Source organism: Hyaena hyaena, unplaced genomic scaffold (assembly GCF_003009895.1).
Source record: "Hyaena hyaena isolate Hyena2069 unplaced genomic scaffold, ASM300989v1 scaffold_39, whole genome shotgun sequence".
In the NCBI taxonomy this organism is placed as follows: Eukaryota; Metazoa; Chordata; class Mammalia; order Carnivora; family Hyaenidae; genus Hyaena; species Hyaena hyaena.
This window is the reverse complement of record NW_024080671.1, coordinates 368,476-383,475: the sequence shown is the minus strand read 5'-3', so window position 1 is coordinate 383,475 and position 15,000 is coordinate 368,476. Positions and strand designations below refer to the sequence as shown.

General features: G+C 50.7%; 2 protein-coding genes across 6 annotated transcripts in view; one reads left to right on the top strand and one right to left on the bottom strand.

The window, feature by feature from the left end:
* The window catches only part of ARSG (arylsulfatase G), an 86,255-nt gene extending 73,101 nt beyond the window's left edge, over positions 1-13,154 (bottom strand). For 2 of the 4 annotated variants that reach the window (XM_039229780.1, XM_039229783.1), the window contains exons 1-2: positions 12,966-13,154; positions 11,344-11,463 (exon numbers count right to left, since the gene is read on the bottom strand). The gene's annotated coding sequence lies outside the window, so the exon portion shown is untranslated. Of the gene's footprint in view, positions 1-10,683; positions 10,750-11,343; positions 11,464-12,965 lie in introns of those variants that run through there. The other 2 variants (XM_039229781.1, XM_039229782.1) reach the window with 2 other exon arrangements.
* An 872-nt stretch (positions 13,155-14,026) lies between these two features.
* The window catches only part of SLC16A6 (solute carrier family 16 member 6), a 16,223-nt gene continuing 15,249 nt past the window's right edge, over positions 14,027-15,000 (top strand). For both annotated transcript variants that reach the window (XM_039229755.1, XM_039229756.1), the window contains exon 1: positions 14,027-14,203. The gene's annotated coding sequence lies outside the window, so the exon portion shown is untranslated. The remainder of the gene's footprint in view (positions 14,204-15,000) is intronic.

Sequence of the window (15,000 nt, the reverse complement as noted above, 5' to 3'; positions counted from 1 at the left end):
GAGCTCTTGGGTGCCCAATAAACACTTATTGACCTGCTGGTTGATTCCCAGCCTCGTTCTACTGGCTTCTGACCATAAGCAACAATCATAGGAGCCTTCTCTTCTTAAAGCTACTTAGCTTGGAAGTCTAGAGTGGCCTCATTCTTTGTCAGTAATCCATTGTGGAATGACCCAACACGAAGGACTTTGGGGGGAAAAAATTCACTTAAGAAAAAAGCTAAAATTAAGGTGGGAACATAAACAGATTGTTTTTCTTAACCAGTTCCATGATAAACCATTCCTTTGAGGATTTTCAAAGAGAATCATTAATATTTAAAAATTTCACTGCATGGAAAGAAGCTAATTTAGCCAGCACACCATTGCATTATCCTTCACGCCCATACCTCCAGGGAGATATTTAATCTTTTCCCCACTTATTTATTTATTTATTTATTTATTGTAAACTACAGTGAAAAGGCAAACTAGACATTCAAAGAATGGACCTGAAGCCACAGGCTTTGATTGAGACCCAAGCTGACATTATGGAAAACAGGATGGCGGTTCCTCAAAGAATTAAAAATAGAATGACTGTGTGATCCAGCAATCCCACTTCAGGGTCTATATCCAGAGAGATGAAATCAGTATTCGTGAAGAGAGATCAGCGCCCTGTGTTTACTGCCACATTCTGCACAGTAGTCAAGATACGGAAACAATCTAAGGGTCCGTGAATGGATGAATAAAGAAAATGTACTGCATATATAATATATATATACAGTGGAATATTATTCAGCCTTTAAAAAGAAGGATTATGGAAAAGAAAGCTGTTGGCATTTGCAAGAACCTGGATAAACCTGAAAGGCATTAGGCTGAGTGAGATAAGCCAGGCAACAGGAAGGCAAACACTGCACCATCTCGCGAAATCTATACGAAATCTAAAAAAGTCAAACACACAGAAGCAAAGGGTAGAATGGTGGCTGCCAGCGGCTGGGGTGGGGGTGGAGGCATAAATAAGGTGATGTGGGTCAAAGAGGGCAAACTTTCAGTGATGCAAGATGAACAACTTCGGGGGTCTAACGTAGGTACGGCACAGTGACTACGGTTAGTGATACTCCGTTGTGTACTTGAAATCTGCTAGGAGGGTAGATCTTAAATGTCTCACCACAAAAAATGTAAAGCGTATATAACTGTGTGAGGTGATGCATGTGTTCCTTAGATTGTGGGAATCATTTCAGACTATATCCGTATATTGAAACGTCACATCGTACACAGTAAACACAAAGTTTTATTTGTCCGCTATATCTCGATGACCTTTGGGGAAATGGCTTTGTGCTCCGGGTCTTATGTGAGGTTGCTTCCCCAGCTTTCTTGATGCCTCACCCTCCCTCCCTCCCCTGGACACAGGCAAGGTGCATGTCTATGGGCTAAGGAAGAAAAGGGTAGTCTTTGGCAAATAGAGCTTCCCCTCCTCCTTCCACTGGGCTGGAAGGAATTTGACCGCCTTCCTCAACAGACCCCACAAGAAAGGCCCACCTGCTCCATCCAAGCAGAACAAACTGGGATAGACCCCTGCTGAGCACAAGCATGAGCCACTCCAGGTGCCTCATCAGTGACAGAGTGACCTTGAGTTGCCCATCGGCTTTGCGGCGATTCATGTTTTTCTCTCTGACCCCCACGGCAAAGCAAGGCTTCGGAAGCTTGGCCTCCCTTCAAGTTCCGGGCTCGCTTGTGGGAAAGGGCGGTCATCAGCAGCGAAATGACCAACAGTCAAGCTGTCGGCCAGAAGGGCCAGGAATGGAATGGAACGCGGCAACCTGAAGACGCGCTTTGTGGTGTAGCGGTGTCTGAATACCAGGGCCGCAAGTCCATCACCTGACCTGGCTCCCCAAGGGCCTCCCTGTGGCCAAGCAGCCTGCTGGAGGGCCTTGAAAACAGCTGAAATAACAAGAAGGTCGGGCAGACCTTTCTGGCAGAGGGCTCTGTTGGTTTTCCAGAGACAAAGCTTCTGATGAGTTGAGGCCAAAAAAGACAAAGGGGGGCGGGGGGTGGAGGGGGACGGGAACAGGGGTAGAGTGTGATCTCTGGCAACAGAGTATGTTATTTTACCTGCCAAATCAGAGCATGGTCATGCACTGGCTGGGCCCACGAGTCACAGGGGGATGGCCAGGGGGGGCCTGGGGCACCAGCCGCGTAGTCTGAAGTGAGTCCCCCGCGCCTTGCCACCCATCCCGCAAACACGGGCGGAGTGACAGGTGCCAGTCTCGGCGCTGTGCGTAGAGCAGCGAGAGGATCACCGAAACCTGTGCCTTCCTGCCACTTGCTGTCCTGTGGGGGGAAGCAATGAAGCAAGTAAAACGTAAGTGCTGGCGAGAGAATCGAGGCAGGAAGCAGCTCCTGAGTGTGGGGAGAGCAGGCGCAAAGTTAAAGGGGTCACGGATGACCTCACGGAGAAGGTGATCCTTCTGTGAGGCTCCGGAGGAGGTCAAGGAGCAAGCTGTGTTGGAAAGGAACACGGGGCAGAGAGACCAGGAAGGCAAAGGGCTAATATGCGAGCAGCAAGCAAGGAGCCGCTGTACAGAGGCGGAAGCATAAGTCCAGATTTACGTATAACAGAATTCTTCCCTGCTCTCTGAGACAAAGCAACTGTGTTGCAGGGTGGCAGGTAAGAAAAGAGGCTGAGAAGTCTGCAGTGCATTGCACCAGGCCAGGTGAGCCCAGGTAAGAGACCGCGCTCAGGGGAGGCAAGCGCAATGTCTGGGGCACAACATCTCAGAGCCCGCCTGCGCTCCTGTGACTCTAACCGTGAGCACCTCCTTAAATTCTGCCGCGCCCAAACCCAGGCCCAAGTGGAGAGGAAAATCTAGTGACCTTGGTAACCATGACAAACAGTTATTCAGGTTATTGAATGTCTATGTGTAATAAACCTCCTCACACGGGGGCGCCTAAGTGGCTCAGTCCGTTAAGCATCCAACTTCGGCTCAGGGCATGATCTTAATGGTTCCGTGAGTTCGAGCCCCGCATCAGGCTCTGTGCTGGTGGCTCAGAGCCTGGAGCCTGCTTCGGAGTCTGTGTCTCACCCTCTCTCTGCCCTTCCTCTGCTTGTCTTCTGCCTCACTCTCAAAAATAAATAAACTTTAAAAAAAATTTTTTTAAACATCCTTGTGGGTCCCCTCCTTTGCCCTGATGCCCTAACATGTCAGTGCGGGGCTGCCTCAACTAAGAAAGATTGTTTTCTTAGAGGGTATCTGGGGGTCTCAGTCCTAGCTCAACAGAAGAAGCAAAGGAAATTTTTTTCTCTGTTTCTTTTTCTTCCCGTTTTATTGACATGTAATTGACATACAGGACTGTATACGCTTAAGGTGGATGCACAATGACTTCTATGTTATGAAATGATCACCACAGTAAGTGTAGTTAATATCCATCATGGCATACAGATACAAGAAAAGAGAGAGAGGAATGTTTTTTTCCTCGTGATGAGAATTTTTAGGATCTTAGGAACTTTCAAATATACTATATAGCCGCATTACTATAGTCATCACGTTGTACGTTATACACACAACACTTATTTATTTATTTTATTTTTAAAAAGTGTTTTTTAATTTTTTTTTGAGAGAGAGAGACAGAGACAGAGCATGAGCAGGGGAAGGACAGAGAGAGAGGGAGACAGAATCTGAAGCAGGCTCCAGGCTCTGAGCTGTCAGCAGAGCCCGATGCGGGGCTCGAACCCACGAACCGTGAGATCATGACCTGAGCCGAAGTCGGACACTTCACCGACTGAGCCACCCAGGCGCCCCCCCAACACTTATTTAATCTTGTAAGTGGAGCAAGCCCGACCCTATTGTTGGGAGTATCATTTCTGCAAAGCCAACAATGCCAGACACTCATCCACACGGGGCATGTGAGATCCTGCCTAGCATTAGCTAGATCCACCTGTTGCAAGTGCCGCAGAGGGAAGCCGTATGGCAGGAGCCAATTTGGGAGAGCAGAGGTGGCCGCATGCCATGGCCCCTGAAGGCTCAGTAGCCCTACGGAAATTATATCTGGGTTTGCGAACACATGTCAGAAGAATGGAGAAAGTAGATGGGCCTCCAAATAACACCCTTTCTCTAGAACTCTGACCCCACTTGAGAAGGAACATCACAAGAAGTGTGGTCAAACAGAAAGGATTCAAGGTCGAGTACCTGAAATCCACTCCCTCAATCCACTCCCTGTTTGCTACATGCTTAAGGACTTTTTACAAAGCAGCATTTACTTATTATTTATTAAACGTTTCATTACGAAAGTTGTTAAACATACAAAAGTTGAGAAACTCATGCACACCAACCCAGCGTCTAGATTCGACGGTTATCTGCACGCGGCCAGCCTGTCTCATCTCGCCTCCCTCCTACTATTTCCCTTAGTCTCATTTTCCACATACACTAGGTTATTTTGAAACAAACCTCAGATATCATGTACCTTCATCCAACATGATTTCTTTTTTTTAAGTTTATTTATTTATTTTGAGAGAGAGAGAGAGAATGAGCATGGGGGTGGGGGGACAGGGCAGAGGTCGAGGGGGAGAGAGAGAATCCCAAGCGTGCTGTCAGCACAGAGCCCGATGTGGGGTTCAAACCCACGAACCATGAGATCATGGCCTGAGCAGAACCCAAGAGTCGGACGCCTAACCGATTGAGCCACCCAGGAGCCCCCAACATTATTTCTACATGTTTCTCTATAAGATACGATTCCTTTTTAAATCGACCTACAATTCTGTGAATAGCCACTTTTTAAAATTAACAATGATTTGGGGCGCCTGGGTGGCTTAGTCGGTTAAGCGTCTGACTTTCACTTAGGTCATGATCTCGTGGTTCGTGGGTTCGAGCCCCGCGTCGGGCTCTGTGCTGACTGCCAGCTCAGAGCCTGGAGCCTGTTTCAGTCTGTGACTCCCTCTCTCTCTGACCCTCCCCTGCTCACACTGTCTCTCTCTCTCTCTCTCCTAGAAATAAATTAAAAAAAAAAAACAAACATTAAAATTAACAATGATTTGTTAGGATCCTCAAAACTCCAGTTAATGTTTAAATGTCACCCACCATCTCACCAATGTGTTTTTTTTAAAAAAATTGTAAATATTGGGGCGCCCGGGTGGCTTAGTCGGTTAAGCATCCGACTTTCGCTCAGGTCATGATCTCGCGGTTTGTGGGTTCGAGCCCCGTGTCGGGCTCTGTGCTGACTGCCAGCTCAGAGCCTGGAGCCTGTTTCAGAGTCTGTCACTCCCTCTCTCTCTGACCCTCCCCTGCTCATGCTGTCTCTCTCTCTCCTAGTAATAAATAAAACATTTTAAAAAAATAAAAAATAAAAAAATAAAAATTGTAAATATTTTTATAATGTTTTTTTTTTTTTTTATTTCTAATCCAGGATCCAAACAAGGTCCACCACACATTGCATTTAGTTCACGTGTCTCTTTTCATGTATAAGTTCCTCCTCTGTCTTCCTTGCAATATATTTATAAATAAATTCAGTTTTTGTCCTGTAAAATTCCTCAGTTTCGGACGTGGCTGATTGCACCCCGTGGTATAACTTATGATGTCCGCTGAGCCCCTGTTAACTGACTTGTAGACTCAATGGCGAAATCTGATTCAAGTTCATTCTTTTTTGGCAGGCCCGCCCCCTACATCTTAGCCTCCCCCCCCCGCCCCCGTCGCGTGAAGACCGATCAGTGGCTTCGTGTGTCAAATGTTCACCTGTCCCTGTGTCACTTTTGCATGGGAATTGGGACTTTTCTACTAAATGCTAGTGCTATCTTTTGTGGTTTTGCAGATTTATCTGATCTGCCTCTACAATGAAATACATGAGATTCTGTAATGGATGGAATGCTGCCTCCCAGAATCGGTATGTTGAAGCCCCGACCCCCAGTGTGATTAGGGTTGGCTGAGATCATGAGGCTGGGGCCCCCCTGAGGGGGCTAGTGTCCTTCTAAGAAGAGACCAGAGAGAGAGAGAGCTTCGTCTTTCTCTCTGACAGGTGAAGACATAGCAAAAGGGTGACCTTCTGCAAGCCAGAAAGAGAGCCCTCACCAGGGACCCAATAGGTCAGCACCTTGACCTAAGACTTCCCGGCCTCTGGAACTGTGACAAATGAAGTTCTGCTGTTTAAGCCCCTGAGTCTGCCGTGTTTTATTCTGCAGCCCACGCCAACTGATATAGATTCCAACTAAGCTTTACGTGAGAACCCCTGAGGCTACAGAAGAGGCATAGGAACTAAGGGGAAAAGTCAAAGCTCAATCCAGTGAGGGGGTTACTCGGCAAATTTGCCTTTTGGGCACGTGGTGACCTGTTTCTGGAAGAATGCATGCCCAGGATCCAGCATTGTCATTTCCTAGCTGTGTGATCTTGGGTAAGTACCAAAAACAAATAAATAAATAAAAAATAAAATAAAATAAATTCCTTGCCTCAGTTTACCCACTTACTGAGAAACGGAGCCACGGTAAACTTTTTTCACCTCAAACACGACATGAGGATGAAATAATCTAACACAGGGGCCTGCTCTCAGCTCAGAACCATTGGCTATTGTTATTCTGTCTCTCTGCTGGGTTGAGGATAAAGAGAGCAAATATGCGAACACTCTGGAAAAGTACGATACAAGCCCAAAGCGTTTTTAAAATTAATATTAAGCAAAACTATTCCGAGTGCCGATGGTGAAATCCGGACTCCCCGCAGCTATTGGCTGTCTTTGTCATAACCATTTGCCAGCTCGCTCTGCTGGGAGATCCTGGAGCCACAAACACCACGGTCACAAGCAACGTCAAAGGGAAACTGACGAGTCCTACTGGTCTGTGCATTCAAAGCTCCAAACTCCAGTTCCTTGTCACACAATCCCATGGTTGTCTGTGCCATTTTGGCTAAACCTGAGCCAGGTCCCTGAGCCTGGGCAGACTCTGGCGACAGTTGGCATGGTCTCTGGAACACCCCTACCTACCAGCAAATCTGGTTTTAGACAGTCTAAACAGTAGGAGGTCAAGCTGAAATGCAGAGTGGATGTGAGGGAAATCTCCCCTTGGATGCCAGTAGGGAGTTGGCAAGTGCGAGTTACATGTTAATATCAGAATCGTCCACATGAATGATTTGCCCCAGACCCTGGGCTTGGTGCTCCAGCCAGAAAAGCCACGAGTCTAGACCGTAAGGTGCATAAGGGCAGGAATATCTTTGTGTTTTACGCACTGCACGATCATGGTACCTGGCCCAGAAGAAGTTCAATCAGTTCTGGCTGGATGAATGCGTCTAACAAGACCAACTGTGGCCAAGCCTGCTCTGTCCCGCCCGGAAAGCTCAGCTCCGTCTCATCACTTCCCTAACCTCAGATGGCCTTTCTGAGTTCCCCTTCCTCTGAGGTCCTCCCTCATAAAAGCGCACTTGTTGAAATCCTGCTTTAGGTAACAATCACACGTGTGTCCTGTCTTCTGAACTAGACAGTAAACACTCGGAGAGGAGGGACCACATTCTCTGGGGTGTGGTTCTGTGGCCCAGGAAACAACTGCATTCATCAGGGCTCGTGCGTAGGCTGTAATGAGCAGAGGCTGCCTGGATGGGGAGATGATGGCTGTGGGAAGGTAGGATGGACCTTCCCAGTCCCCAGCCACGCCATGGACCCCGACTATGCGTGTGGGCTCCCCTCAGGAGGGTCAGAGCCCTCCACCGACCACAACCACGGCCAGGGTCCCCTCCTGGCCTCCCGTCCATAACACAGCCTGGAGCAGCCTCCTAGCTTCCATCCCCCACCCCCTAGCCATCTGGAAACGAGTGGATGCACAGCTCATGAAGGGTTAAAATCAAAGCTTAACTCTGCTGTGTTTAGTTCCCAGAGCAGCGGGACAGGCCATGCATGTTTAGACAAGAAGGGGGGAGAGCCAGCATCTCCCTTTAGGCCAAAACATAGCAGGAGAGCAGGTTTTTAATCCTTGGCCTTGAGCAACGTGATGGGTGGGGCACCCTCAACAATCACCCAGACAAAGCCTGATATAATCGGGGCCAAGCCCAGGGGTCCCACACACTTTCCAACACAGCCGATTAGATTTTGTGACCGACAAATGTCTTCAACTTTTTAACAGGGCACGGCTTTATTCCCGAAAGCGATGGGATGTTGAAAATCTCTTTGCTCCGGCAATTCTGATTTTCTGTTTTGGGTTTGGTACTCTTACAACAGGCTTGAGGCAGTTTTGAGAGAGTGACAAAACTGTAGGAGTCAGAAACTATCAAGACAGAGGAGGCTACGGATGAATATCAGTGTTGAAGTCAAGTAAAACTCACTCCGGAGTTAAAGAGATGCACCCAGTGATACATCATCAACCCTGCATTGAATGGTAAGCAAGCATGATGGAGGTCAGATCACCAGAGGCCATGGGTGGGGAGGTGACCTTCCTGTCCCTAAGCCCAGCACCTCCTGCTGCTTACCCCTCCTCCTCCCTCCCCCTTGCCAGTCCTTATAAGGTCTTTCCTGGTTCTAGGCCTCTCTGGTCTCCCACCAAGAGTTAGGGAAACTCCTCGTGAGCCAGACACAGCACTAAGCTGCTAAGCCCCTTACACACGGTACCTCAGTTAACCCAGCTTCACAGCACTAAGCCCCCCACACGACAAGCCCCCCTATGCAGTAATATTGTTACCCCCTCCCTTCACAGATAAGCAGGCTGAGGTTGACAGAGGTTAAGTAATTTGCCCAGCAAGGTGACACAGCTAGTGAGAACAGAGCTGAGGTTCAAGGTCAGGCTCCAGAGCCCACACCAACGTACATCTTACGCCTGTGCTTCGTTATACAGCCCGTACCTGGCCTCTCAGGGCTCGTGACAGTGACTTTTCGGGTGTGCTTTATCTCCTCAGGGAGAACTTGATGATCCATGAGGGCAGAGACCACATCTTCCTTGTCTTCATCACATAGAACATACTCAGTGGCCTGCAAATCCTTTTGCTTGGGTACCCTCTAAGAATTTGGGAAAACAATAAATCCCCTTGCTATCCGTCAGCTCGGGCCGCCGTAACAAAGTACCGCAGACTGGGTGGTTTAAACCCTAGAAATGTGTTTTCTAGTTCCGGCGGCTGGGACTTTGGGATCAAGATGGCGGCAAGGTGGGGTGAGGGCTCTCTTCCTGGCTTGCAGACAGCTGCCTTCTCACCGGGTCCCCACAAGGCCTTTTTCTCTCCCTCTTGGAAGGGTACTAATCCCACCATGAAGACCCACGGTCACGTCACAACCCCGTCTAAACCGAATTCCTCCCAAAGGCCCAACTCCAAATACGATCGCATGGGAGATTAGGCCTTCACTTTAGGAATTTAAGGGCCGCAGGGGGCACACACACATTCAGTCCATACCAGCCTCAGGGCGTTTTTAAGTTCCGTTCAATGTTTCATCAGAGTTGCCAAAGATATTGTTTCAGTTATACCTGTAAATGTTGACTTTTCCAGTAAAACTATTTTAAGCCACTCTTTTTCAATGTATCCAGTGTAATGCAAACGTCAGAGTCATATGAAAACCATCACCATTCATTCAAAAATTACACGAGTTGAATGGGGCACCTGGTGGCTCAGTCAGTATCTGAGTAAGTAAGTATCTGACTCTTGATTTCGGCTCAGGTCATGATCTCACAGTTTCATGAGTTTGAGCCCCATGTTGGGTTCTGCATGGACCTGCTTGGGATCCTCTCTGTCTCTCTTTCTCTCTCTCTCTCAGAATAAGTAAACTTCTTAAAAGTATAAAAATGACATGAGAACATGAGAAATTTCTCATGAGGTCAGAAATTTTCTATCATTTCTCTTTGCCTTTTTTTCAAAACTGTATTTCCATTCTATGTCAACACAATATACTTATAGATTCAAAAGTACTTAATTACCTTATATTTCTCTGAAGACAGACTTTAGGTATAAATGTCCCAAGTGTAAAAAAAAAAAAAAGAAATCTCTTCTGGGTCAAATGATGATCACACTTAACTCCTAGAAGTGATAATTTATAACAACACACACACATTGTACATTTGGACAAGGTATTGCTATTGCAAAAGCATCTTTATACAATGGACTGGGGGATGTGACATACTGACCTGAAGAGAGTCTTCCCTGAATATTTCAATATTCACCCCAGAGGCGTCCTCAGCCCGCCCAGTGCACCCTAGTGAGATCCTGGCTCTGGTTATGAAGGAAAAGCCAGCCGCACAAGACTAATGGGGCACCAGGCCTGCCCCTCGGTGGCCTCTCAGACAAGAGGGCTTTAGGAAAGAGCTCATGTTCTGAACGCTGATGGCAGGAAAACTATCCGGGCCTCGGGCCCCTTGGCAAATCTTCAAATCCCCTCAGGAGCGCACATTCCCATCCCTGCCTTCCCTTCAAACCATTAATAAACCCAACACATCTACCTGGAATTCCTACAGGGAAGTTTGTGGGGTTCTCTGCTGTCTGCAGAAGCAGTGAGGTTTTAAAGCGAGAATTTGCTTCAGTCAAACACACATGGGTTCCCCTCCCTGCCCCCCCCCCGCCCCTCCTGCCAGCACAGGCCCTCAGGTGAGATAATGGGGTGGTGGGTGGTGCAGAGACAGGAAGAGGGAGACTGGATGGGTGGGCGACCAAGACCCCCCCCAGCACCCCCCTCAAAGGCTCCCCCTCTTCATTGGCTGCTCTGAAGACCCAGCCCTTAAAAACAGGCTGCTCCTCCCTGAGCTCCAGACAAGATTCCTTTCAATCTACTTACCCAAGTTTAAGTTCTCACGGGCTGGTAAATGCAGTGAGCTTATTTGCAAGCCAGGGTCATATCTGCCTAGCAACCCACCGTGAAGACTAGAAGGGCTCTAAACGTGGACAGAGAACCGGCTGGCCAACTCTGCACAAAGGAATCTGTTCTCATGCAAATGACCCTAAGCAAGATGGCTAGAAAGAGAGAGCACAGGGGAGAGACTCAGGGGCCAATTTATTTCCCCCAAAAGATGTTGCGGGACTTTTTAAAGGGCGTCATCGCGGCCTTGCCCTCCGTAAGGGAAGGACCCGAGGGGCTCTGTTGCTCCTGGGCTTACGGCAGACTCAGCAGAAGAGGCTAAAAGGGGAGCTGAACCCTCTGATTTTTCTGGTTCCGTACTCCAGACTCCAAGGGTTCTTTTGTTCGTATTTAGAACCAAACAGGGTTAGTTTTGTTAGGGGTGGGGGGTTGATTAGCATGGCAATGCAGTGCTCCCCTCTCTTCGCTATCCCTGGAAGAGTGGGGGAAAAAAGAAAGCAAGGGTTTTCACGCTTGGTCTCACTAGGACAGGAAACAAGGTGAAGCCAGCCTCTAACCAGGGCACGCAAAAGTCACTGCTTTGTGCCCGGCAAGACTGGACATTGACTGGGTGTCCAGCTCCCCTTCTCGGTTACCCACATGCAGGTGGCAAATATCTTCGGATGAGCTATGGCTGCAGAAATGGGCCAGCGTGTGCCTGTAGATGTTGTGAACCCTCGGGTGAGTCCCTCCAGTGCTGTGTGCCTCAACTTTTCTCATCTGTAAAATGGGGATAGTTAAGGGTCAACTGCAGAGTGTTACTGATGGGGTTAAAGTCAGATCCCATGTATGGCGCTTAATACAGTGCTGGGGACAAAGCAAACGTGCTAAAAAAAAATTAGTAACAGGTCTAACTAATACTAGTAAAATAACAGTAATGTATTACCGTGGTTGTTACTGTTATCATTACAGTTACACCTCTCCAACAGTAGGTGCATTTACTCTGGTCAAACACTCAGATGTGAGTTTCTCAATCATTCCTTCATAACTAGACCTTTTGGTATGATTTGCCTAATGTTTTAATCTAATTTTTAAATGTTCTTTATTTTGAGGGGCACCTGGTGGCCCAGTTGGTTAAGTGTCTGACTTTGGCTCAGGTCATGATCTCATGGTTCACGAGTTCGAGCCTGCATCGGGCTATGCACTATCAGTGTGAAGCCTCCTTAGGATTCTCTCTCTCCCTCTCTCTGTCCCTCCCCCCACTCTCTCTCTCTCTCAGAGCAAGCAGGGGAGGGACAGAGAGAGAGAGAGAGAGAGAGAATCCCACTGCCTAATTTTTTAACTCAAGAAACCAAAGCACCAGGAGCTTTCTGGACTTAATCAGAACCCCTTGGTTATAAATAATGGGCTCCCTCCATAGCTCCCCAAGACCCAATCAGTAAATGCTCTGCCCTGTTGAAAATGACAATTCCATACTAAGAACAGTGACAGGTCCTACCTAATACACTGTAAGGACATTACAGTTTAGTGATTAAAATGTTCATTTTAATGATTAAAATCAGCTTTTAAACATCATCACGTGTGGATTCTTTGAACAACTCGAAAAACGGATCGCTTGGTATACTGGAGTGCGCAATCAGACTTGATAAGCCATAAACAGTAACAATCATGGGCTCACCAGAGGCCAGTCACTTTGATCCACACTTTATGGGAATCATAAATTAAACTCCTCAGTCCTGCGAATACCACTAATCGACCCCGTTTTATAGATTTTGGAAATTGACGCTCCAAGAACTTATGCTATCTTTCCACAAGGTTAGGGGTTTCCCTTTCTGTAACCGTACAGAATGGCATTTAACGTAGTAGACCCTATCCCCAAATCAGGAGATAAATCGGGCACCGACTGCTAAGGGATTTTTATTAAAACTCAAATCCCTGACTCCTCGCGGTGGCGCCCCCGAGTGCACGCGCCCCCAAAGTAGGCTCTCTTGAGTTTCTGACATCAGAACCACATTCTCAAACCCCAATGGAGGGAGCTGCCCGTACCAAAGTCGGCACGGAAATGCGGACGGTAAGCCTTTGCTTCCGAGCAGGTCTCCAGTTGGGCCTGGGAAGGTGAGGTGGAGACCAGGAAGCCAAGTCTGCGGCCCCCGCGGACTCCGAAATGCCTGAGATACACACTGCTTTGTCCCCATGACAAGCTCGTAACTGGTTTCCCGCGCATCATCTGCCGAGTTTACGGTGACCTTGGGGTTGGGGTCTTCGGGATGAGGGGCACGTACCCACTGAACGTCCGGGTCCCTGCCAGAACCGGGGTCTCCCAGCAGACTCGGCGGCCTTGCACCTGTGTGCACGTCGCCAGCCGCCTGGCAGGGAGGATGCGCGCGCGCCCCGACCCGGGGATGCTGACTCAGCCCGGCTGCTCACATCCCTTTCGCGCAACGCGGATGCCGTTGGTGCTGCCGCCGCCGCTGCAAAACGCGGAAAGCTAGGCACTCGTGGCAGCCGGGCCGCTAGCTCTCGGGAGCCCACTGCGGCACTCCCTCCTTCCCTCCCTTCCCCCCCAAAGAGAACCGTGCGCGAGTTGACGAAATTGGGGGAAGTGGGCGCCGGAGGAGGAACTCGGGGTGCGCGGCGCCGCGCGCGCGGCTCACACCCAAACTGGAAGGAACCTGTTCTGCTCGGGGCTGGCGCGGAGCCGCCGCAGCCGCGAGCGCCGCGCGGGCTTAGCCCCCGCACCCCCAACCGATCCCCAAATCCTCCGGGGATATTCGGCGGTGGGCGCCCCGGGACCCCGCGCGCGCCCGGCCGGGGGCGCCGGAGGAGAGGTGCAGGCGTCCCGAGCACGCCCGCGCTCCCCGCTTGCGGTGCAGCAAAGCGCCGGGGTCCCGCTGGGCAGGCGCGCACGGCCGCGCCCGGGTGTTGTTGGGGAGGGGGTGGAGCAGGGCCGCGTGCCAAGGACCCCGGCGGCAGGGGCGGGGTGGCCCCGCGGGACCCCGCCGTTGGCCCCAGACGGCGACGCCGTTACCTTCCGTGACCCCCAGCCCGGGCCCGGGGCGGGCGCGCGCCCGGCGCGGCCCCGGTCCACGTGGGCCGGCGCGCGCGCGCCAGTCCGGCCCCCTCCTTGGCGGCGCTCGGCGCTCGCAGCACATGGTCGGCGGCGGCGCGCCCCCGAGGCCGGCGGAGACCGGCTGCAGCCGGTATAGGATAAGGGATAGGCAGCGACGCGGGGCCGGGGCGCGGGCAGCCGCACGCAGGGCCCGGGCGCAGGCGGCCGGGGTGGGGGGCGGGGGGAGGGTGTGGCCGGGGTGTCCGAGGCGCGGCCGTGGGTGGGGGGCCGGGGCGCTGCGGGGCCGGGCGCCCGGTGCTCACCCGCCGGAGCCGGTTTGCGGTAGGCTCGGGCCCACGCCCTAAGGGGTTAAACCTTTCTCATGTTACCGAGCGGCTTATAAGGAGGGGGAGGCCAAGCCTCCGCCTTATTGGGAGCCTTTTGGGGTTTATTCTCTTCCCTTCTAACTTGGTGAGTTGGTTTTATTATTTTACATGTTTAAAAGTTTGATTGTGGGATGGGTTGGGTTTTTTTTTTTTTTATCTGTGTTGGGAGCTTTTTGGGGGGCTGGGGGGCTGGTGGGGTGGGGATGGGAGGGACGGCGGGAGGGAGAAGACCACTTAACATCTCAACATTTTGGAGAGGTTATTCTGAAAAATATTCTCTGACAGTTGGGAATACCCAAGGCCACCGGGATGACGCGCTCTTAAGCCAGTGCGGGCAGCTGAGAGTTGAATGTCTGTGGCCCTGGCAGTTGGGGTCCGGGGAACAGCTAGAGGCAGGCTTGGTTTGGAGTGCACCCCTGTCCCGGAGTCGGGGCTTCAGGCCATCGAGCGAGCGGGGGGCGCCCGCTCACCCCCGCGTGGATTTTCCGCATGAAGTTGCCCGCGCGTCACAAGAGCGAAATGTCAGAGGTACCTTCCCTGCCCGGGCTCGCGCGCGCGCGCAGGCCGGCCACTGAGGCAGCGCCAGGGCAAATGGGAATCCCTGGCCCCCGCCACCCCCCAACCCCAGCCGGCACACACTGCCGGGGCAGCCACCGTGACCCCGCATTGGGAAGCCAGGAGCGCGGGTCCTGCACCTTGAGCGTCCGAGCTGTCAGCGCCTGACGGCTGGTCCCGCTCAACTTCCCAGGTTCCCGGTTGGGGCTCCGAGTCGCAGGAAAGCGCCGGTGTGGCGGAGCTAGTGGCGGAGGATGATTTTGCAGAGGAAATGGGTTATTTCCTTTTAGGGTTTTTTTTTTTTTTTTTTTTTTTTTTTTTTTTTTG